At 38.3% G+C, this 18646-nt stretch overlaps 1 protein-coding gene across 1 annotated transcript in view; it reads left to right on the top strand.

Annotated features, from left to right (window-relative positions):
• The first annotated feature begins 778 nt into the window (after nucleotides 1-778).
• Nucleotides 779-18646, top strand: part of LOC6652588 (pikachurin) — a 568882-nt gene continuing 551014 nt past the window's right edge. The window contains exon 1 of the mRNA XM_015176487.3: nucleotides 779-1040. The gene's annotated coding sequence lies outside the window, so the exon portion shown is untranslated. The remainder of the gene's footprint in view (nucleotides 1041-18646) is intronic.

Raw genomic sequence — 18646 nt, 5'->3', positions numbered from 1 at the left:
TTAAATTTGTTATTGGATGAAAAGTTATAGCACGAAAAACTTCAACTTTGTGAGTGTGCCAATACTTTTTTGACTCACTGTATGTAATTACGCGTTGTTGCCATCCTAGACATGTAATATGTCCAGCATACAGTTTGGCTCCAAAAGCTTTAAATTAAAAACATAATTAGTTTTAAAATTAATTTTACTCAAAAATGAAAATAACGTAATATAACTGCATTTGTCTGTAATGTCGTGAAATTGCAAAAAAAAAATATATATACATACATACATATGTATGTATATATTTTAAATTTAGAATCTGACTGCGTCCATAAAGCACACCCATACACAAATTGAAACTACATATGTAACAATAACAATAGTTTTACTTATTCCCAGCAGTAATTCGATAATGATCTTTAACTGTATTCTTTTTTTTTTCAGTCCAAAAACCCAAATAATTAAAAATAATCTTAAATATTGGTAAAGCAACTTTCTTAAGCATGCGCTGTTGCAAGTGAGATATTAGCTTTAGAGAGTTGTGATAGGGTGAGGCACTCTAAGGGATGATTTTAAAAAAGTATAGAGAATGTTTGTTTTTTATTGAATTCTGTTTTTTATTAGTAATGAGGTTTAGTTACAAACAGCTATGGAAAACCTAAAAGAATATTCCAGTAATAGTGTGTGAATATTCGATTTAACTACCCCATCAAGCATATAAATATGTACATACATATGTATGTATGTATGTATGTACATGCAGCAAAATTTTTATTTTACTACATACTCTCTACGGTGAAAAACAACCCCCAAAAATGGCAACAACTAACAACTGTCGTTTACTCTCTTTTTAAAGATTATTTTGTGCCCCACAGGTTATTTTTGAAAAAGTTACAAAATAAAAAGCAATGAAATTTCCTATTTTTTGATAGTTTTGCACAGTACTAGTTGTGAAAATAAAATACGGAACTCGGTTTGCAAAAAAAAAATGATTCCGAAAAAATGTAAATGAATAAAAAAGAGTACTTTTGTTTGTGAAAAGTGTATTAAGATCGAAAGTAAAGTATAATCGAATATTCCATAAAATAACTTAGTAGCGAATTTACAATTCTTTAAGTTGTTGGTCCTTTTTTGAGCTTTTAAGCAGCCCACATTTATCGTCGGTGTCTATGATGTACACATGTACATTCATCCATGAATGTACGTTCATACATATGTACATATGTATGTACCTACATAGTTTTATTTTGTGTTTGCATGTGTTAAAGATTGAGGTTTTCGATCAATTCGAAAGTAGTAATACCAGACCAATTGCCAATAAATATCCAAGTTGTGAGAATTAACATTTACATTATTTCACCCTAAGGGAGTTGGCTGTTGTTTGTTGGAGTGAGCGTGGCAGCTTATGTTTTCTAAACGGCATGTAAACTTACATATGTATGTACATACATACATATGTATGTATGTATGCATACAAGTCTATTAATGTGTGTATGTTCATACATGCATACCCTTCAGTACCGGTCGCCACAAATTCCTCTGAAAATCCGAGGCGATTTCTCAGATGTCGCCTCGGACATTCAGGGGACATGCCATACAAATTTGCGGCGACATTTAGCATTGTGTGTCCTAGCGTCTCGGACATTCTCTCGAATTTTCGGCGACATGTCGCCGGAAATTCCGCTGAAGACGAAGACGAAGAATGTTCAACGGAACTTGCGGCAACATTTCGCCGGAATGTCCCAGCAAAATAGTGGTTGATTTTTCAATAGAATTAGCGGCGACATGTCGACGCAATGTCCCAGCGAAATTATAGCTCGGATTTACAATCGACATTGCGGCGACATTGTCAATGGAATATCCCCGCATTTTCCCAAAAATAAATAAAAACTTGATTTGATTTGGGTTTTTAACATGCATTAGTTTTTATTTAATAGCATATTTATTTTAATTTCTTTATATCTATTCTTTAACATATTAAATTAAATTTAAATATTTATATTTACATTTTCTTACGTTTTTGACAGTTTTGCTTAATTTACGTGTCTTTGGCTTGTACCAAACAATTTCTTAGCACGTCGGCTCATCCGGAATCGAATTTTGGATGGATTCTGAAAAGAACAAAATTGATTAGGGAATGAAAACTTCATAATATTTTAATAACACTTACCTTTATTACTGTATACACTGAATTTGAAAAAATTCAACAGTTCCTGCCACTACGAAATTCAATCGCGAATGAACAAAGAAACGAAAAGTACAAAGCGACGCGCGCAGAAGTTGGAAAAAACAATAACAACAATGCACTGACGAACGAAGTGAAGTGGCGTAGACAAAAATCATCATGCTTTACTTCTTCCAATTTTTTTTTTCAAATGCGAAATATATATATATGTATGTACAATGACGACATTAGCTCGTTCGGGTGCCTTCGGCTAACCTCAGCATGAAATACGCTGGCAGAATTTTTTTCTGCCGACGTCAGTGGCTCGGAATTTGCGGCGATTTTGTATAAAATAAGTATATTAATAAATAGGTACATATGTACATATGTATACATATATAATAAGTGCAAAGCATTCGTAGTAAGTACAGAGTTTAAAGGAATTTAGTTAGCATATTTTAGTTAGCATACCGATTAGCATCCTTTTTGACGTGATGACTTGATACATCAGCTTTGGGGATTATTAAGGTCCGATTAAAGCAGAAAAGAAGATTTGCCTCAATAACTAAGGCAAATTAAATATTGACTACAAAGTAAGACCACTTACTACACTGTATTAAATTCTCAAAACTTGGCTCATTTCTTTTTTCAGAACAGGTTTTCCAAGGACAACCAAAATCCTTTCTGATAGCTTCGCCTCTTATATGCTTTTGCGTGTGGGACGTCATGACAGCGTTGTGCTATTTGCAGTCAAAAATGTGTTATGTCGGAGTCTCAATTAATTTGCCTTTGGTTTATTTATGTTGAAATTACTTCGTCCAACTTTAAGATATATATTTGTTCTTCTATTCATCTTCAATTCCTCCTGCATCTGATGCTTCCATTTTAACGCATTATAAAACTTCCAAATCATTTCATTTCGTTCGAAAGCATTTCTTCTCGAATCGAGATCAAGATTTTCTTGCAGCCTTAGGTGACTTAATCTCCTAATACATAATATCTTTATCCCATTATAATTTACTTAATAGATTACAATGTGCAACAAATTGTAGGTTGTTGAAATCAAACCTAAATAAGCTCGCTTGTTTTTTTAGCGAGCTGAGTTTACATTGTGAGCCTATTTTTCATTTTGTCATATAAACTAAATATGATTTATATATTTTCCTTCTTGGTGCACCCAATCTAAATAATCCTCATTTATTGTAGCAATCAATGTTTGCAAAAACTGCTCTGTATGCAAATTTGTATGAAAATTTGTTTCAGTTTTTGTTATTGCTATAGAGCATAGCATTTATTTTTCGTAGTTTGCCTTTCGCTCTCCCGTTAAAAACGGGAGCGGTAAAAGAGCAAATAAAAATACTACGGAGTTTCGTGCCAATATCAAACCCTGGTAGAAATTCCATTGTACAGCTATAGTTTTCAAAAAAATTTGCTTTGTACCATTTCTCAGAGTAGTTTTGAAAATTGTAAGTTTTTAATAAGTATATAACTATTTAATTGGGAAAATAACACAGGTTGGCAGACATTTTACAGACAGGTTAGGATGTCATATCCTTTTTAGGCAAATTTGGTGTCAAATATCGGAAATCGACCCAAATTAACATTTTCTAAGTATCCTTTTTTTAAACGGTTTTTACAAGTTACTGCTGGTAAGAAATTAATTCTTTAAAATTGAAAAAGGATCATAACTAAATATTGAAAATATGTATTTTTTGATTCGACAACTTTTAAACTGATTTGACTATTTTTTTGTTCTTTATTGTATCTGTATTCTTACCCACAAAAATTTGTATACCCTTGCAGAGAGTATTATAGAATTAGTCAGATGTTTGTAATGCATAGAAGGAAACGATTCTGACCCCAAGTATATGCATTCATGATCAGCATGAGAAACTGAGTCGTTGATACGTATGCGTTTTGTTCAAAAGCTATCGGAATAAAATTTAACGCTTTTTATTACATGCGTCAAGTATGATAAAATTTTCATAGTTATTATTCAATTCATTACGAATTGTTTGTGTATTGATGAATTGATTTACAGAAAATGAATTTTGAACATGTAAAAATATATGTACCAAGGACTGTGTTGCGGTGCAGGCTTAATTGCCGCCCCGCGCCAGTAGAAAGGCCAGTAGATTGCCAACGCGCTCCTGGTTTTTATTCTCTCTCATTCGAAGAAGAACAGCTAGAGTTTACTTTGTCTTTGCTTGCACTGGTGACAGAGCGCAATGCAACACAAAACCGGCGTTTAATTGTTTTGTTAGAGGGCTCGGACTATATGTTTGTCTCGCGAACTTTTTTGGAGCTGTCCCACGTCGCAACCTGCACATTTTCTACATCCTGAAATATTTATTTCTTTGGCTCGGAATTACAAAAGTAAAACAAGTTGTGGTGTCGATGGGTGCAGGCAGATACACCACTCGTTGATCCACGAGACATCGGACTACAAGGAAAGCAAATCGCAGTGGCAGACGAATGAGGATGATAAACCAGTTCATCCACCAATTTTATTCCATGGAGATATAACAAGCAAGGCATTATTCAGATATATGCCAATCATGTTTTACGGAAGGATGCCTTACTGGGCGAGGGAGCCGCTTGCTCTTTGATTGAAGAAACTCTGGCAGAAGAATTAGGACTAGGTGGCCCGGCCGAAGAACTGTGCTTAAAGTGGACCAGTCCAGTTGTAAGTGTCGGATTGTCGTCATCGACGACTTAATCTCTTAATACATAATTAAGATACATCTTGATACATCTATCAAGGTGCGATTTGAACTCAAGAGTTTGCGCACGGTACGTAAGCTAGACTTGCCTACGCAAACAGTTACCGACGAACTGGTAACATCGAGAAACCATCTACAGTATTTACCAAATTTATGTTACTGTAACGTAAAAGCAAGCTGTGTGCCTTTGGAGATACGGGAGTCCGAAGGAGACGACGTGGTCGCGGCGCGCTGTAGATTGGGCTGGGCTCTGTAAGGCCGGCACAGCGACGCCGCTCCAGCGTTCTCACACATATTGCACATATGTGAGTGCAATGAATCGAGCAGCATGCGCGCTTTGGATGCGTCAATGAAAGAATACTTTGCTATGGAGTCTAGCCATTAAGATCGAAAGACGAAGAGCGCGCGTTCCAGATTATGGAGGCGACCACAAGCTATTGCCCGATTGACAAACGTTGGCAAACTGGACTGTTATGGAGGTTCGACAAAGTAGATCTACCGGATTCATACTCAATGGCCATGGGGCGTCTTCAGTGTTTAGAAGCGAAAATGGCAAAGGACATCGACCTTAGAAGCTTTATGTTGGACACTGTGCAAAGCTATGAAGAAAAGGGATACACGCTTTGGATGTACCGATTCATACTCAAATAAAGGTAAAAGTTCATGGTTTCTTCCTATATTTACAGTCACTAACCCAAACAAGAACAAGACGAGGCTGGTCTGGGATGCAGCTGCGAAAGTCAAAGGCACGTCATTGAACGACGTCTTGCTAAAGGGCCCGGACATATTGGCATCTCTAGTTGGCTTGCTAATACGTTTTCGGGAGCGACCAGTAGCAGTGGCTGGTGACATAAGTGAGATGTTTCACTAAGTAAGAGTGCGCCCAGAGGACCAGACGGCTCAGAAGTTTCTATGGCGCAGTGGCTAAAGCGGCAGAAACGTACAAAGAAACTACAAAAAGAATCGCAACGCAGAGCGGTTCAGAAAAGAATCTCCAAGAGCTGTTGCGGCCATTTGTAGAAACACGTTTGTCGACGACTGGCTCGAGTCGACAAACACCGAAGACGAGATGACGGAGTTGGCCATGGAGGTGCAGAAAATTCACCCCGTGACAGATCAACTTACGTATGTAGTCAAGCCGGATTTGCTTGAAAGAGCATCGAAAGACTATCCAACCAAAAGAACTGTGTTAAGTGTGGTTATGCCAATTTTTGACCCACTTGGATTGCTTGGCTTTTTCATTGTTCGTGCTAAAATTATTTTGCAGAATATCTGGCGAGCAGGAACGGATTGGGATGAGTCTCTTCAGGAAAAGGACCAAGAAGACTGGAAAATTTGAGTGAAGCTGTTATGCAGCGCTTGTGTACCTGCGAGCAGAAGTGGATGGAATAGTCCACTGTTCCCTGGTAGCGTCAAAGACACGAGTGGCCAGTCTCAATACCACGGATGGAACTGATGGCTGCTGTTTTAGGTTTACGGCTGACGAAATTCATCGAACCAGAACTCTCAGTAACAGTATGTCTGCGTATTTTCTGGACGGATTCAAAGGACGTTTTATGCTGGATTATATCAGATGCCCGCAAATACAATCAATTTGTGGCATTGCGTCTTGCAGAAATTGTGCAAGACTCTGACGTGCTATCTTGGCGATGGGTACCCACCCAGCTTAACGTTGCAGACGATGGCACGAAATGGACAAAGATGCCAGACATGACCGGGAATTCAAGTTGGTTTGTTGGCCCAAGATTCTTGTATGAACAAGGCCTAGCATGGAGCGGAGCCCGAGCAAGACGAGTGAAAGTATCTTGCACCACCAGGAGAAAGTCAAAAGGAACTCTAGTTTGGCTTGCATCACATCTGATCCGGAACGATTCGGAACGTTGGAAAAGCTACGGGCGGTACAAAGGCGAATTCTAAACTTTTTGCAAGGTAAGAGGCCTTGCGGAGAACAACTGAGGAACATTTTGGCTATTAACCGCGATGTGGAAACCGATCCAGTTTTTATTCGTGCATGCCAAGAAAGGGAGTTTCTAGAAGAGATCAGATGCTTAAACCAAGGACATGGCATAACAAATAGGAAAAGAAAGCTATTTAAGTGCACTCCTTACCTGGACGAGTTGGGAGTGCTACGTATCAAAGGACGAATCGACAGAATTGAAGGCGTATTGATATGGACACTAAACGACCCATTATACTACCGCAAAAGCATAGAGTAACGTTTCTGATTGTGGAGTACTATCACAGGAAGAATTACCATTTGCACAATGAAATTGTCGTTAACGAGGTACAACAGCGGATAACCGGCTTTCGCGCTTTAGTGAGAAAAGTCGCGAACGCCTGTGTAGCGTGCCGTATACGAGTGGCCCGACCAGTGCCACCAAAGATGGGCGATTTACCAAAGGAGAGGTTATCGCCTCACACACAACCATTCACCTTTACTGGAGTGGACTGCTTCGGCCCATTTGAAGTCGCAGTGGGCCGCAGGCACGAGAAGAGCGGTACACCTAGAAATTGCTGCATCACTGTCAACCGACTCATTCCTCTGCGTATTGAAGGCGTTTGTAGCCAGAAGAGGGGTGCCGCGCTGCATACTATCGGACAATGGTACAAATTTTAGAGGAGCCAGCCGCGTATTGAAGGAGCACATAGAACGGATATCAACTTCAGGTGTGGAGCAACAGTTTCCAACGTTGGAGTTTAAGTTTAACCCTCCCACCGCACATGGGCGGCGTTTGGGAGCGACTGGTACGTTCAACTAAATCTATACCTTCGGAAAAACTGCCAAAGGCCGGCCTGAAGAAAGAAGTGTTAAGAGAAGCGTTTGCTGACGTAGAGCAAATTTTCAATTAAGGCCTCTGACCTATGTGCCTTTAGAAAGCGCCTAATCGGAAACATTAACGCCGAACCATTTTCTAAAAGGCAGTTCTAGTGGCCTACGTTAGAGCGGTTCATTGGCGGTTCACGAAATGGTTCCAACCGCAGCTCAAGCCGATAGCAGTAGGTGACGTGGTGATAATTGTAGACGATGCCGCTAAACGTTATACTTGGCCAAAGGGAAGAGTGATCGACGTTCATCGTTGGAAAGACGGACAGGTGCGAAGCGCAGTCGTTCGCTCAGTAGATGGACTTATGAAGCGACCAACAGTGAAGCTGGCCGTACTGTATTTGGAGAGTAATCCACCGCACGAAGACGCTAGTGATTTACGGTGTGGTGAATGTTGCGGTGCAGGGTTAATTGCCGCCCCGCGCCAGTAGAAAGGCTTACCCAACGCGGACCTGGTTTTTATTCTCTTTCATTCGAAGAAGAACAGTTAGAATTTACTTTATCTTTGCTTGCACTGGTGACAGAGCGGCAACCCGCTATGACGGCGCGCTAGTCACAGAAAATTAGGCAAGCAGGAAAATCGTGAAAAGGAGAGAAAAACACAAATGTAAGATGAAATAAAAACATGTGAGAAATTTGAATTAACATTGAAATAAAGATTTCAGCCAACCGATCTAACCGATCGATTTGCCCCACAAATTGTGCAACTGAATATAGCGCAATACAACACAAATCGGCGTTTAATTGTTTGGCTAGAGGGCTCGGGATATATGTTCGATTCGCGACCTTTTTTGGAGCTGTCCCACGTCACAACCTGAACATTTTCTACAGACTGCAAGGGCATATAAGATATCTTCTTTGATATTTTCCTTGATAATCGTAGTATCTAGCTTAATTTTCCAATTAACAAAGATATAAATAAAAAACATTTCTTTGCCAAGAAATAAAATTAATAAGGTTAATTGATAAATTAATGATAGATACTACAATTGTATTAAGAAAATAAACATTCTTTCAAAATATTAGAGAGAATTAGCAAACTACAGCAGAAAATGTCTTTTCGGGTTATAGAACCTTCACAAAATGGATTTATCTTTGAAATAAAATATTTCTAACTAAAATGAGTATGATTCAGATGGGATGTATAATGAAAGAATATATATCTATGTAAGTCATGTTTAGCTCAAATGACAAACTGAAAAACAACCTCAAAATATAAAATTTCAACTTGTTATAAATATAAATATCAAAGAAACTAACTTCGGCTGTGCCTAAGTTTATATACCGTTGCAGTCCTTGGCATAATATTTTTACATGATCCAAATTCATTTTCTGTATCATCAATGCACAGATAAAACCTTCCAAAAATCATTTCCATTTCTTTTTCTTCTTCTTTTCCATGCTGCATGCTGCGATTGGCACGCATACACATGCAGTTTACGTAGCGTTGCGTCTGTGGGTATGCGTGTGGGTATGCGTGAGCCGATTTATATTGACTGTAACTTGTGTTATATTTATCCGATCTGAAATTTTGGGATCTGAAGTTTTATATCCAAAACTATCAAAGGAATAAATTTCATGGGGATACTCCAATCTTAATGAAAATGTTTCTTTTAGATACTTTAGATACTAGAGATACTCCAATTTCTTCATCTATATAGTATAGTTTCTTATATAACTATATGATATAATGGTCCGATCCTGACAATTTTTATACTTTATCTGCTCCGGGCTATAAGTAGCTCAAATATCAAGTTTCATCCCGATATCACTTAAGATGGCGGAAGAATATATATACTTTATGGGGTCGGAAGCGGTTCCTTCTGTGCGTTACAAACATCTGACCAATTTTATAATACTCTCTGCAAGGGTATAAAAACGAGCTAATTTTGAAAAATACAAATATGGCTTTTCAATTCTGAATCCAGTGCGGTTTGATTTTTAGTGTTGCACAGTGTTATTTGAATTCAATTTACATCAGCTTGTACCCTTGTCTTCTCTGGGTATTTAACCCATTCATAGGGACTGTGCAATGTTTTTGTCTACTCTAACCATACTTTTCTTCTTGATATTTTTGTTGCTAATGTTTCGAGGGAACGAAACAGTAGATTACTCATGTTATGTACAATTCTGTTTGATTTTCTCAATTAATAAGTTATTTGCCATACAGCAAATTTTTTCGGATTATAAAGGATGCTTTGTATTATGCTTTAGCCTTCATTCCTTCCTGTGATTTTTTTTACGACTGTTTCTTGGATCTTGCTCGGTCTTCTTGGATCTTGCTGGTCCATCGAGTCGTGATAGACACATAAGCAGACCAGATTCGTAACCACAGGCCGGTTTCAACGTCTGAGCAGCAGAATTGGGTAGTGCATGAACCAATACAAGAGGCCACACTCAATCTGGCATTTCTAAACACAGCACACTGGGTAAACTGATCAATCTAGCGAGTCATAAGGTTAAATCAACTTTTTAAAAATTCGTTAGGTTTGTTTTTTTTTTGTCACTACCAACACTTGACATAGATTTTCGATGCACTCCTGATCAGTTACCAGCTTTGAAAGTGAAAAGATGTTGAGCACGTGGCAAATACATTATTTGGTTGCACTTTTTTATGTTTGTTGATTAATTATCAACTTGGAGCAAACAGACCCAATAACTTTTGTTTTCTTTTAGAAAAGGTATGGTTTCAAAAACTGTTTTATCAAGTATGGTTTTGAACCTTACGTTATTAAATTCAAGCTAGAACTAGCATTTATGTATCGTGTGAGTGTGACTTAACGTGCTCAAAATGGTAACCATCTATGACCATCTGTTAAGTTTATTACCCCTTTCAGGTGATAAGAAAGTTATAGTTTTAAAAGAACTTATATTTGGTACAATTTTAATAAACAGAAATCGAATCAGCAGATAGTGCGGTATGCCAAAATTACGCAGGGCATATAGTATGCAAGGCCATCTTGCCGTGTTAAATGCAACATTGTTGGGCTCCTCCTTTCCATAGGTCACAGGCATTGCATTACGTGCTATGGTCACCACTTTTTGGATTGCGTTGATAGTAGATCGCGGCTTTCGAAAGCCAAATTGATTTTCTGACAGTGCGCTGGTGGAGTTTAATGCCTCAACTAGTCTGTCCGCCAAAACTCTTTCGAGGACTTTGCCTGTCGTGTCTATGAACGTTCAACGGTGAACGATGAGATTTATCACGATTTTATACGATCTGCAATATATGCGGTCTTCATATTTGCTGCGGCGAATTGCCAGTTCGAAATTCCTGCGCTTCTGCTCTCTTTCAGATTCAGCACTTACTAGGTTCCGTTGTTGTCTCCTTCTGGCCATATGTCATCGCTTGCGAAGGTTGATAATTTTATCATTCTACCAGTATATCGAGATGTGTTTCCATTCCTTTTCCTGCGCTTCTGCTCTCTTTCAGATTCAGCACTTACTAGGTTCCGTTGTTGTCTCCTTCTGGCCATATGTCATCGCTTGCAAAGGTTGATAATTTTATCATTCTACCAGTATATCGAGATGTGTTTCCATTCCTTTTCTGTTGTACAGTTGGGGTCTCGCTGTTGGCCTGTCCTATATTCACCGGCTCTTTATAGTGCAGAGAATTGCCTTCTGATCGCTAGATATGTAGATATCGTTAATTTCCCACCGTGCTTAAGGGCAGAGCGCATTGTAAGCACAAGTGTCAGGTTAACCATCGAGCCCAAATCGCCCCGCTGAAACGTACATTTCTCGACTGTGCCCAGTGGTCCAGGCTGCCCTTTTAGCGGAACTTTAGTAGCAACTTGCAAAAATGTAGACACATTCTACTGAAAATTTTAATTTAAGATAATTAACATATTTGTAATATATTTGAAAAAAAATTAATCGGAATCAGATGAATCCGAGTCACTAAAAGATTCTTTAAAAGCATTTAGCCGGTTTTGTCCAAATTAATTTCTTTGAAAGTAGCTATTGTTGTTTTGGGGAGAGTCGTTATAAGTGTATCCGATGAAACAAGTAATCCATTCATAACATCTTGCATTGTATTACTTCTCTTGTCCTTACGGGAATGTTTTAAGCGTGTATTTTTAAAATGCTTTTCCTGGCTTCAAGTGCTTCTTAGGACATTATTCCATTATGAAGTGCTGTATTGTTGATGATGTTCGCTTCATATATTAAAACTTTATGTACAGATGACGGCATGTAAAACCATAAATATTTGTCGACATACATTTAAGCTGTTTTCATGACATATGAGCTGAATGAATCAGTATTGACTTGATATCCACGAGTCATTATCCTTAATATAACACTAAACCTAGAGCTTCGCTTACTCCAGTAATGTCGGCTACTAAATTTGGTTGGCTAAAAAACCGTCTGGCAGTATTTACATTGTTGGTATAGCCACTACCACCCACTGGAAAATCCACCAAAAAGCCCATTTGTTTTCTAAGTTGGAGTTGGCTTTCAGATTTTCTAGCTTCTACCTTTGCCTTATCATTACCTTTTTTTGGAAGTCTGTAAGCAATATGCAGAACGCACTCAAAAAATCGTATCCACGCATGCAATCTTCATAATCCATACTTTAAAAAATCTGCATCAATTCCATAACTTTTTATTAAGCTAATGTTATTCATATTCTTTGGTACGGCTCTACAAATTCCACATATCACATATAGGTGCTACTGCAAGGACTCTAATTCTTTTGCAATCGAGCATCGTCTTGTGAAATTCGTGAGTAATTGTATATAAATTGGTCGCTATCTGATCTAATTAAATCGCTTGTTTCATTTTGGCAAATTAGTTTTTAAGGCCGACAATAGCGAGTTGAGGGAGGTCGTTGTTTTTTCCACAAAACTTTTGATCCTGAATTTGTAATGGCACAAGGAAAACAGTAAAAAGGTGTTAATCGAGCATATTGGTTTTACCATTTTCAAACTTTTGCCGGTATGTTGCGTATCCACTTCTTCCATCACAGTCCCACAGTATTATTAAATTTTTTCCAATAATTGATTATCAAAATCCGGGGAGTTCGCCTGTATAATTTGACTAAATGTATGGTGGACCAAGCTTTGCAAAGTTGTTTTTGATGAATAGTCTGAATATATTAAGTAGCTCAGATAGCACATAACCTTAGCTGAATGCAACCCTTGGTAACTCGGATATATATCAGCATTCCTCTCCTTAGCACTACATCCCATTAGCTTGTATGTGTGCTTCGTGTAGCCTACATTCATAAGTAGAGCCAGAACTTCAGCCGATGAGTACGGATTTGGCAATTGTACTTTTGCGTCCAACGACCTTTTAATTTTTTGTCCTGCAGTCTCGTTTGCATTAAGCTGTGTAACGATTTTTGATGCGGTTCGCATTCCAGATTATACAGGTTAGTGCTTGTACCATTAATTCATTGCACGTGGCTCAGTTTACCAAACTTGACACTTTTCTGGACTGTACTTTAGGGCAGAGATCCCCGAAATCCTTCTTAGGTCGAGACATGTCTGAATTTGACGTAAAACTATACATAAAGAGCTCATTATCAAGCCATGCCTTTTTTTCGAAGAGTCATTTGTTGTAATGGCATGCCATCCATTTTTCTAAAAGGCCAGCTTACAAAGTTTGTTATTTTTTTGGTAATTTCCTCGATTTCCTTTTTTGATAGATTTATGGTTTTACATGCCGTCATCTGTAATAAGCAGTTACTTCACCAATAGATGGCCTTACAAAAATATAAAAGAATATACATCACTGGTGGTGTACCACAGGGACTATTGTTGTGGAATGGCAAAGCATGGAATGTTCTTGTAAGCAGTATACAGGCCAATATAGTTACTTCACCAACAGATGGTACCTTGGGGTAGTCATCTACACTTCAAAGACCACATCTCAGCTACGGCCAAAAAGACCAGAATAACTATCTCAGGCATATCACGCGTAATGCCCAATGAAAGAGGACTAAGCCAGATACGCAAAAAGCTGTGGCATGGAGTCATCAAGGCAATAATGCTTTTCGGTGTTCGGTTCGGTCAGAAGCAACTTCCTCGTAGTCATACGCCCAAGAATTGAAATCCATAAACATAATCAGCGCGGTAAGGGTCTGCAGTGCCAAAAAAAAAAGACAAACTCTACAGGTACAAGCGCGCGGCTTAAGCATTTTAGATGGCAAACTTTTGAGCTGTCCCGGCTGTTTTCGTAGCTATCTACACGGTTCAGACACGTACAAGCCCAGAATGCGCATGATGCGCAATGGAGAAGACGGAACGGCTGACCATATGCTCTTTAGGTGTGGACGTTTCATAAAAGTCGTAGAAGTCAACTTGGTCCCACTAATTATTCGTCGCAGGGAAAACTGTGTCAACTAGCTCGTAGCCATCGAGCTTTGCAGAGTAGAGTAGCTGAAACGAAGGACCTGAGAGGAGACAGCGGGTGGAAGCACGCCGGTATAACAAGATCCTTATTCTAATATGGGGTAATGAAGTATAAAGTATTTAGGTAACGTACGGATCCTTAAACTCCTTCGACCAACGCTTTATAAAGCAAAGAACACTTTTAGCCCTACTAACTGTAGTCGGTACTAGGTTTATGGTCTATTGATATCCCCAAACAATTATTTCTAATGGGAAATTAATTAAAAAGTAACTTGTTAATTGGGGAGAACCTCTATAAAAAGACGTTGGCACTTAGAACAGTTTAGCGATAGCAAGTTAACACTACAGCACCCCTAAAATGCATTCAGGTCTGCTTGCAGGGTGTGGCATGAAAGAGCGATTAGCGATTTTTACATGATCGGCGTACCTAGGAACTTTGGAATTTGTAAGAACGATGGGGAGATCATTCATGGAAATGGTGAAGATTAAGAGAGTACCTAAAAAAAAAACCTTCTATTGCTTAGATATTGTGCGTTCCAAGCAAGCAGATCATCCGGAAAGCAGAGCAAATTGAGCTTATGTAATAGTAGGGCATGGTTTACCGAATCAAAAGCTTTGTTGAAACCTGTATATGTGACATCAGTTTGCTTTTGTTTTTTTTAAACTTTAGATTACAATGGATGTAAACTGTAAAATGTTACCCATGCTGGTACGCCGAAAAATAGATTTACATAAATGCTGTATTTGAGACGTCATAAATTTCTCAAAACAGCTTAGGTATCACTAACAATTTAGATATTAGAAATATAAAAAAGTTCTTCTGTAATTAGTAACGTCAGATTTATTGCCACATTTGTGCAGACGTAAAATAAACGAATCCTTTTATATAGTTGGAAACTCGGCGGGGTAACGGACCACTCCAAAAGCTTAAGTTAAGGTAAACACAATGACACCGCACAGAACCTCAGGAATTACGAGCGAATACTGTCTGGGTGTGTATTGCGACTTGATCATCATTAGTTTTTCAGGTACCGAACTTTTCTTTATAATAAAATTAAGAATGCAGTTGGATTTCGTTATGTGATAAGGATATATCTGACAAGAGTTGTACTTAGTGAATATGTACGTAGTCGAGAAAAAATCAGCAAATAAATTAAAAATAGATTGATCAGAAGAGGCCCAAACATTATTAGATGAAATTCGCTTTGAGTTAACAAAACTATAGAACTCCTGGGAATTTTCCGCGAACTGCAACCTGCAACGTTGTAAGAATTTATTATAGCATTAAGAATTATGAACAGTAGAATTCGATCTAGCAACCTAGTCACACTAATGGTTATCATAATTTATAATTAAAAAAAAAATTTAAATAGATAACATACACCCTTAAATTAAAATGATTTATTTAATTCGCTAAAATGTATGTAGCCATGTTTTTTGGTCTGTCTTGGTGATCTACTAAGTCTAAGAGACTATAAATACTAGTGTACAGGCAGAGCAAGTTTATTTCAAAGTTTTGGAGGGATGCTCCGTTATTTTAAGATTTATTTATTTTATACGATCTGCAATATATGCGGTCTTCATATTTGCTGCGGCGAATTGCCAGTTCGAAATTCCTGCGCTTCTGCTCTCTTTCAGATTCAGCAGTTACTAGGTTCCGTTGTTGTCTCCTTCTGGCCATATGTCATCGCTTGCGAAGGTTGATAATTTTATCATTCTACCAGTATATCGAGATGTGTTTCCATTCCTTTTCCTGCGCTTCTGCTCTCTTTCAGATTCAGCACTTACTAGGTTCCGTTGTTGTCTCCTTCTGGCCATATGTCATCGCTTGCAAAGGTTGATAATTTTATCATTCTACCAGTATATCGAGATGTGTTTCCATTCCTTTTCTGTTGTACAGTTGGGGTCTCGCTGTTGGCCTGTCCTATATTCACCGGCTCTTTATAGTGCAGAGAATTGCCTTCTGATCGCTAGATATGTAGATATCGTTAATTTCCCACCGTGCTTAAGGGCAGAGCGCATTGTAAGCACAAGTGTCAGGTTAACCATCGAGCCCAAATCGCCCCGCTGAAACGTACATTTCTCGACTGTGCCCAGTGGGCCAGGCTGCCCTTTTAGCGGAACTTTAGTAGCAACTTGCAAAAATGTAGACACATTCTACTGAAAATTTTAATTTAAGATAATTAACATATTTGTAATATATTTGAAAAAAAATTAATCGGAATCAGATGAATCCGAGTCACTAAAAGATTCTTTAAAAGCATTTAGCCGGTTTTGTCCAAATTAATTTCTTTGAAAGTAGCTATTGTTGTTTTGGGGAGAGTCGTTATAAGTGTATCCGATGAAACAAGTAATCCATTCATAACATCTTGCATTGTATTACTTCTCTTGTCCTTACGGGAATGTTTTAAGCGTGTATTTTTAAAATGCTTTTCCTGGCTTCAAGTGCTTCTTAGGACATTATTCCATTATGAAGTGCTGTATTGTTGATGATGTTCGCTTCATATATTAAAACTTTATGTACAGATGACGGCATGTAAAACCATAAATATTTGTCGACATACATTTAAGCTGTTTTCATGACGTATGAGCTGAATGAATCAGTATTGACTTGATATCCACGAGTCATTATCCTTAATATAACACTAAACCTAGAGCTTCGCTTACTCCAGTAATGTCGGCTACTAAATTTGGTTGGCTAAAAAACCGTCTGGCAGTATTTACATTGTTGGTATAGCCACTACCACCCACTGGAAAATCCACCAAAAAGCCCATTTGTTTTCTAAGTTGGAGTTGGCTTTCAGATTTTCTAGCTTCTACCTTTGCCTTATCATTACCTTTTTTTGGAAGTCTGTAAGCAATATGCAGAACGCACTCAAAAAATCGTATCCACGCATGCAATCTTCATAATCCATACTTTAAAAAATCTGCATCAATTCCATAACTTTTTATTAAGCTAATGTTATTCATATTCTTTGGTACGGCTCTACAAATTCCACATATCACATATAGGTGCTACTGCAAGGACTCTAATTCTTTTGCAATCGAGCATCGTCTTGTGAAATTCGTGAGTAATTGTATATAAATTGGTCGCTATCTGATCTAATTAAATCGCTTGTTTCATTTTGGCAAATTAGTTTTTAAGGCCGACAATAGCGAGTTGAGGGAGGTCGTTGTTTTTTCCACAAAACTTTTGATCCTGAATTTGTAATAATGGCACAAGGAAAACAGTAAAAAGGTGTTAATCGAGCATATTGGTTTTACCATTTTCAAACTTTTGCCGGTATGTTGCGTATCCACTTCTTCCATCACAGTCCCACAGTATTATTAAATTTTTTCCAATAATTGATTATCAAAATCCGGGGAGTTCGCCTGTATAATTTGACTAAATGTATGGTGGACCAAGCTTTGCAAAGTTGTTTTTGATGAATAGTCTGAATATATTAAGTAGCTCAGATAGCACATAACCTTAGCTGAATGCAACCCTTGGTAACTCGGATATATATCAGCATTCCTCTCCTTAGCACTACATCCCATTAGCTTGTATGTGTGCTTCGTGTAGCCTACATTCATAAGTAGAGCCAGAACTTCAGCCGATGAGTACGGATTTGGCAATTGTACTTTTGCGTCCAACGACCTTTTAATTTTTTGTCCTGCAGTCTCGTTTGCATTAAGCTGTGTAACGATTTTTGATGCGGTTCGCATTCCAAATTATACAGGTTAGTGCTTGTACCATTAATTCATTGCACGTGGCTCAGTTTACCAAACTTGACACTTTTCTGGACTGTACTTTAGGGCAGAGATCCCCGAAATCCTTCTTAGGTCGAGACATGTCTGAATTTGACGTAAAACTATACATAAAGAGCTCATTATCAAGCCATGCCTTTTTTTCGAAGAGTCATTTGTTGTAATGGCATGCCATCCATTTTTCTAAAAGGCCAGCTTACAAAGTTTGTTATTTTTTGGTAATTTCCTCGATTTCCTTTTTTGATAGATTTATGGTTTTACATGCCGTCATCTGTAATAAGCAGTTGCTTCACCAATAGATGACCTTACAAAAATATAAAAGAATATACATCACTGGTGGTGTACCACAGGGACTATTGTTGTGGAATGGCAAAGCATGGAATGTTCTTGTAAGCAGTATACAGGCCAATATAGTTACTTCACCAACAGATGGTACCTTGGGGTAGTCATCTACACTTTAAAGACCACATCTCAGCTACGGCCAAAAAGACCAGAATAACTATCTCAGGCATATCACGCGTAATGCCCAATGAAAGAGGACTAAGCCAGATACGCAAAAAGCTGTGGCATGGAGTCATCAAGGCAATAATGCTTTTCGGTGTTCGGTTCGGTCAGAAGCAACTTCCTCGTAGTCATACGCCCAAGAATTGAAATCCATAAACATAATCAGCGCGGTAAGGGTCTGCAGTGCCAAAAAAAAAAGACAAACTCTACAGGTACAAGCGCGCGGCTTAAGCATTTTAGATGGCAAACTTTTGAGCTGTCCCGGCTGTTTTCGTAGCTATCTACACGGTTCAGACACGTACAAGCCCAGAATGCGCATGATGCGCAATGGAGAAGACGGAACGGC

Source organism: Drosophila willistoni, unplaced genomic scaffold, assembly GCF_018902025.1.
Source record: "Drosophila willistoni isolate 14030-0811.24 unplaced genomic scaffold, UCI_dwil_1.1 Seg171, whole genome shotgun sequence".
In the NCBI taxonomy this organism is placed as follows: Eukaryota; Metazoa; Arthropoda; class Insecta; order Diptera; family Drosophilidae; genus Drosophila; species Drosophila willistoni.
Note: the sequence above shows the minus strand (reverse complement) of the source record. Positions and strands in the feature narration are given on the sequence as shown.